Here is a 6,000-nt window from a genome sequence, read left to right on the forward strand (position 1 = left end):
CAGTATACTCTAGTTTCTCTTCCATTTATATGGAAGATCCGTTCCTACCATCCCACTTCTACACTAGTCAAAACTGTACCAGAAATTTTCTCTCTCATTCTTCATCTTCTACAAACCTTTACTGCTTGATTACCCCATCAATACAAACAATGCAATATTTATTTTCCCACCTTAATAAACCTTCCTTCAACACCTACTTCAGCCTTTACTACTATACCATTGCTCATTTTATTGTAGCAAACTTCTAAAAATATATATACATACTCATTTTCTCCAATTTTCTTTTTATATTCTCTCTAAAGCCCATTCCAATTAGAGGTTTGTTCCCAAAATCCTCCTTTAAATGTGGCCAATATGATTCATGCAACATCTAACCCAGTGAGTAATTCTCTCTTCCTTCATACACTTTTTTCACTTAGTTTCTAGGAATTCAAAGTCACCTCATTTTCTTCTTATATGTTAGGTGAAACTTCTCATTGTTATCTTCTGGTTCCTCTCCTTTATCCTATCTCTAAACAGCAATATCTAAATATACAGTTCCAGTGTTTAACACGTATTCTCCAGGTAACCTCAAGTCTTAAATGCCATTTACCAAGTTTGGCAAATTTACATCTCTGTCATATCTCTCTCCCCACAATTTCACAATTACATGACCAAATAGCTACTTTGCACCTCCACCTGGATCAAAGGAGTGTCTTAATTTTCAGATGTCCACCGCCTCCTAACAGTTAACAAACAAGGACCACCGAGAAGATGAATGGATTGTATCTTCATTTGAAAATTGAAGCTCTGGCCAAGGAGTAATAAATGCTAAGAAAAATAAATACACTTTAAACATCTACTATTTTCAAATTACTAGACTTGCTAGAGGTAGCATTAAACCAGGGCAGTGATGATTCAAAGGCAAACACCGTGCAAACACGGAGCAGTCCCCTCCCAGAGCTGCTCTTGGCCAATGTGGCACAGTCCCTTAGCAAGTCCAGGAAACTGTGCTGTGTCTCTGTAAATGGAGCAGATGGCTGTGCAAATCAAGGACATGTACTAAGTCTTAGTAGTGAATATAATTACTTATGAACTTATGAGATGGAATAATTTTGAGATACTTTCCACTTCAAGACAGTATGAAAGGAAGTCTCAAACTGTGGGGGAGCTTTGTCCACAGAGCCCCCCATCTGCCAGCGATGAGAATAAGTCTACCAAGACATGATCTGCTTGGGGAGGAAAGGTGGCTGATCTCTCAGAGAAGGACCAAGAGCCTTTTCCTCAATGGCCTTTACACAAGAATTCAGGTTCCTTTGCACAAGAATTCAGGTAAAGCTCATTACTCATTGCCAGGAAGTAAGGATCAAACAATAGATAACAAAGAACTCTGAGGGCCTATTTTGAGTCAGGGTCAGATAGCTAAAACTTTGAGGAACAAACTTACTTCTTGCTTGGTCCCTTATCAGTTATCTGAGAGCATTCTAAACAAAGCAGGTTTCACAGGATTTTACATATTCTTTCTTAGGCCTGATCACCTGGGGAATCCACCCTTTTCAGCACAGAGCTACACCACCCTGTCATTGTTTCAGGCTTAGGTGGAGCAAGGGAAGTAAGGCAGCCAAGAGATTAGGAGATTTTCTCCCAGACAATGAGGACTCAGGCTTCATCAAAGCCGAAGGGTGAGGGTCCATCACCCCCTTTTGCTGTAGCCCCCAAACTCTTTCCTTGGGTGTCTCCCATGTGATCTTGCCTGTCTTAGATCGTTCCCCCCTTGGGGAATCTTACCCATCATTGGCTAACCAACCAAGCATTGGGGGTCAGTTACGGATGAATTAAAAGGAGCAGAAGCGTGCTCCAAGATAAGCTTTTGTCTCCTTGCTGGCTTATTGGTCCAAGGTCATTCCCTCAGCCTTAGCCTTGGTGGGGGTTACAGCTTCTGATACCAGGCAGGGCAGTTCCCAACATCAAACAGTCCAGTCAAATCAAAGAGATTGTAGGCTAATGGTCATTATAAATGCTTAGCATAGTTTCTTAAGATATTTCATTTATTATAACTTCAATAAAATTTAAAATATTGACATATTTTTCTCAATCTACACCATATTTAAATCCCAAAGGGACAAATAATCAAATATTTTCATAGTAAATTAAAATTATTTCATAATTATTTATCTCAAGAACTTATTTATGAGCATCACATAGCCAGCAAAAAACTGCAATAGGACTAAATTTCATTCAAATTCCCTATAGCATTCAATTATTGGGGAACATGAAAATGAGAATTACTGATTAGTATACTAACTTAGGTTTCCATCGTGGCAGAGGGAATTTTTGAATCCTTATCTTTATTTTTATGCATTTGTTTGCTTGTTGTTGCTTTGTTTCAAGCAGAAGAAAATTTCAAAATCTCCTGACTAAAGGATCCAGCCCCGCTGAGTTCCGGTCCTGTGAACGCCTCTGTCATCGCAATGCATAGGAGTCCCCTAGACTCCCTGGATCTCCACTTCTGCATCTCTAAACTGACAAAGGGAACTAGGTAACTGTTTAATAGAGTGCTGTGATTGAAAAATATATTATTTACATGGGTAGTGGCCCTTTTAACTGGGAGAGTATATAAATGATTGTATAAACTGATTCTTCATGTTACTTGTGTGTCATTCGATTTGTATTAACACCCAGGAAAACTAGACGCTTCACTTTCAAGAAACAGCCAAGCTATATCAGATAATTATCATATTAAAAGACAAAAAAAAAACTGTGACGGTTCATAAAAATTTAACAACTAGCAAATACTATAAACTACAACAAATAGCAGGATATGCCATCTTAAAAGTTAAACAATAAATGTTCCATATATGAGTCATCAGAGTCAGAATCCCTATGCAGTACATAATTTTTTTTATTTGAGCACTTTTAAAATGATATATAAGCACTTTTTTATTTTTCTAACATAGAAAAAAATCACAAAATTCATCATTTTGTGAATATTAAATCTGCCATTATGAAAAGCTCAGTGATATGAAATGTTGATGTGTACATTATTCTGCTTGTTCCTACAGTATGTGGCAAAGAGAAGAAATGATTATACTGTTTCTCTCTGAGGTTAGGAAACAGGTACTTCATCTTAGTATCAAATTCAAGCCTATTTTCACATAATAACATTATCGGGTAAAGTAACAAAGAAAAGGGAGAGATTGAAGATAAAATAAGTGTTGTGAGTGATACTTAAAACAGAAGAACAAATGAAAACGCAGCAAGGAGACGGCTGGAAATGGAGGCGCACACACTGTGGACGTCAGGAAGAAGCCACGAGTGAGGAGCGGGAAGGAGGAAAATGGAGAGAGAAGACTGAGACAAGGTGGCGAAGAAAGAAAACTGTCTTTTGAATGCATCAAACACATCTGTGGCAGTTTGTTGTTTCTTAAGTGTTACAGAGTTGCCATGTATGGCTGTGAATTGTTTCAGATCTATTGGTCAATAGGTCTGCAAAGTAAAACTTTATCTTTGCTAGTTATGTATGTTTTCAGTTTTGGGTTCATTTCTTGGAGAAATTTTTAAGTGAATGACATTTTTGCACAAAAGACTATTTTTATTCTTACTGGAATTAACTGGAAGCATGGAAAGAAATGGCAAGACTTTGTACTGTAGATTAGGCTGCGATGTTACTATAGAATGATCCAAAGTCACAATCAGTGTAAGCATGGTGGACGCAAAACATGACCCCTTTCACACAGACCCAAGAGGAAATGAAAGTCGCTTACGTGAGAGTAGGAGATACCTATAAAATGCTGCCACACTCTTTTAAGGAGAAAAGATCTGGCTTTCAAGAGTGTAGTGTAAATATTTTGTAACTTTGGTGCCAGTGTATGACTGATCTCTAAAATTTAGCCTTCGTCTTCCCAAGATTGCAATGCCTTTTATGAAATCTAACATAAATATATATTTGGAGGAATGAGGCAGCTTGGTTTTATCTACACCAGTCTCTAGACAAAGTTATTTCAAAATTATTATTGATTTTTTTCTGTAGAAGTGTCTGTGATAAAAATAGTAATTCCTGATGATCATGTGGAAAAGCCTGCAGCTGTAATTCAGATATTGATAGTTATCTAAAATTATTATTTACAATATTATTATTGTAATAATATTATTGTAATAATAGTATTATTATTGTTATTATAAACTATAGTATAATAATATTATATGTTGCATATTGTATATAATTCTATATATTATAATTATTTCAATTTGATATTGAGGTAAATATATGTAAGGTGCTGAGAAGTTTGTATAGCATATAGTAAGTCCACATATTTATTAAATACTGACTATTTCTCTCCCATTTCAAATTCTACTCACCTAAAAGAGAATTCCTAGCTTTCCCCTATACATTTAATTTCTCATTTTATTAAATGCATCACATTCTTGCATTTACCCAAACCAAAATCCCAAATTCATATTATAATAATGTCTCTCCTGCTTATATTCATTCAGACAATAAAATTGTATCCTTACATTTCATTTATTCATATTCTTTGTACCTTTCTCTCATAATTAGAACATTTCACTCGGGTTGTAATGACTCCCTTTTTCTAGTTTCTCTATAGTGCACATTACTGCTATATTATTCTTCCCCAAACTATTTTCCTTCCTGCTACTTGCCTGTTTAAGAATTTAAAAGGATCACTGTAATCCAGTCAACTGGATTCTGAGCATTTACGCCTGACATCCTGGGTCCCCAGACTACACGTAGTCACTCAGCTCGTTTCCCTCCCACTTCCCACAGAGACCACCTCAGACTAACCATAGGTGTCCTGAAATTTTAAAAATCTATCTTAATAATACCTTTTATAAATAACCAAACTAAGACAATATATTGTGCATATAGTGAAAGATTTATACCTTAACTACAAAATATAACACTGAAGTATTATGGCCTTCAATATATTTTTACTTGTATTCTGATATGCAATCATTCATAGAATGTCTTATTTTCAATCAATCTGGTCATTACATATATAGATACTAGGCAAAAATGTGTCATGTGCTAAATTTAGGTTACTCAAATAATATAGGCTATGACCATGGTTAAATGTTTTCACGTGTATGACATTATATTTTGTAGATGATAATAATAATATCCTGTTTTTCACAAATTGGTGTAGGAAGCTAATGATGTATCATAGAATCATATACTTGAAAGCCCTGGCAGGTGTAGCTCAGTGATTTGAGCATGGGCTTTGAACCAAAGGGTTGCTGGTTCGATGCCCAGTCAGGGCCCAGCCAGGGAACTGGTTGCTGGTCAGTTCCCCAGTGGGGCCACGTGAGAGGCAGCCACACACTGATGTTTTTCTCCCTCTCTTTTTCCTTCCCTTCCCCTCTGTCTAAAAATAAATAAATGAATAAAATCCTTTAAAAAGAGAAAGAATTGTATACTTGAAACAATATTATTAACCAATGTCACTTCATTGAAATGTCATTGTCTCTTCAATAAAGTGACATTGTTAATAAATGTCACTTTATTAACATTTAGTTTCAAAAATAAATGTAACTTTAAAAACATTTTTTAATTTTTAAAATAAAATAGCTATGAAGTGTCCTTTTTAGATCTCATCATCAAAGTTCACAGTAGGAAGGGCCCTGAGAAAGGGTGGCAGGGTGTCCAATCCCTTGGCATCTCGGCGCCACACTGGAAGGAGGAGAGTTGTCTTGGGCCACACGTCAAATACACTGCAACACATAATCACAAAAAAATCCTGTGCTCTTTTAAGTACATTTATGACTTTGTGCTGGGCAGCATTTAGAGCTATCCTGGGTTGGACACACCTGGAAGAATAGACAAATTCTTTTTTTTTTTTTTTTGATAGCTAGACGTGTTATTAGGATGGGGATTGAGAACTAGGAAAACATTTTGAAGTTTGTAAAAAACATAGAAGCACATAACACTTTCTAAAAGTTATAATAATTTAGCTAAGTTGATATTGAAATATAAGCCATTATTTTACTTTTTCAGTGCAAAAA

This window comes from Phyllostomus discolor, chromosome 1 (genome assembly GCF_004126475.2).
Source record: "Phyllostomus discolor isolate MPI-MPIP mPhyDis1 chromosome 1, mPhyDis1.pri.v3, whole genome shotgun sequence".
NCBI lineage: Eukaryota > Metazoa > Chordata > Mammalia > Chiroptera > Phyllostomidae > Phyllostomus > Phyllostomus discolor.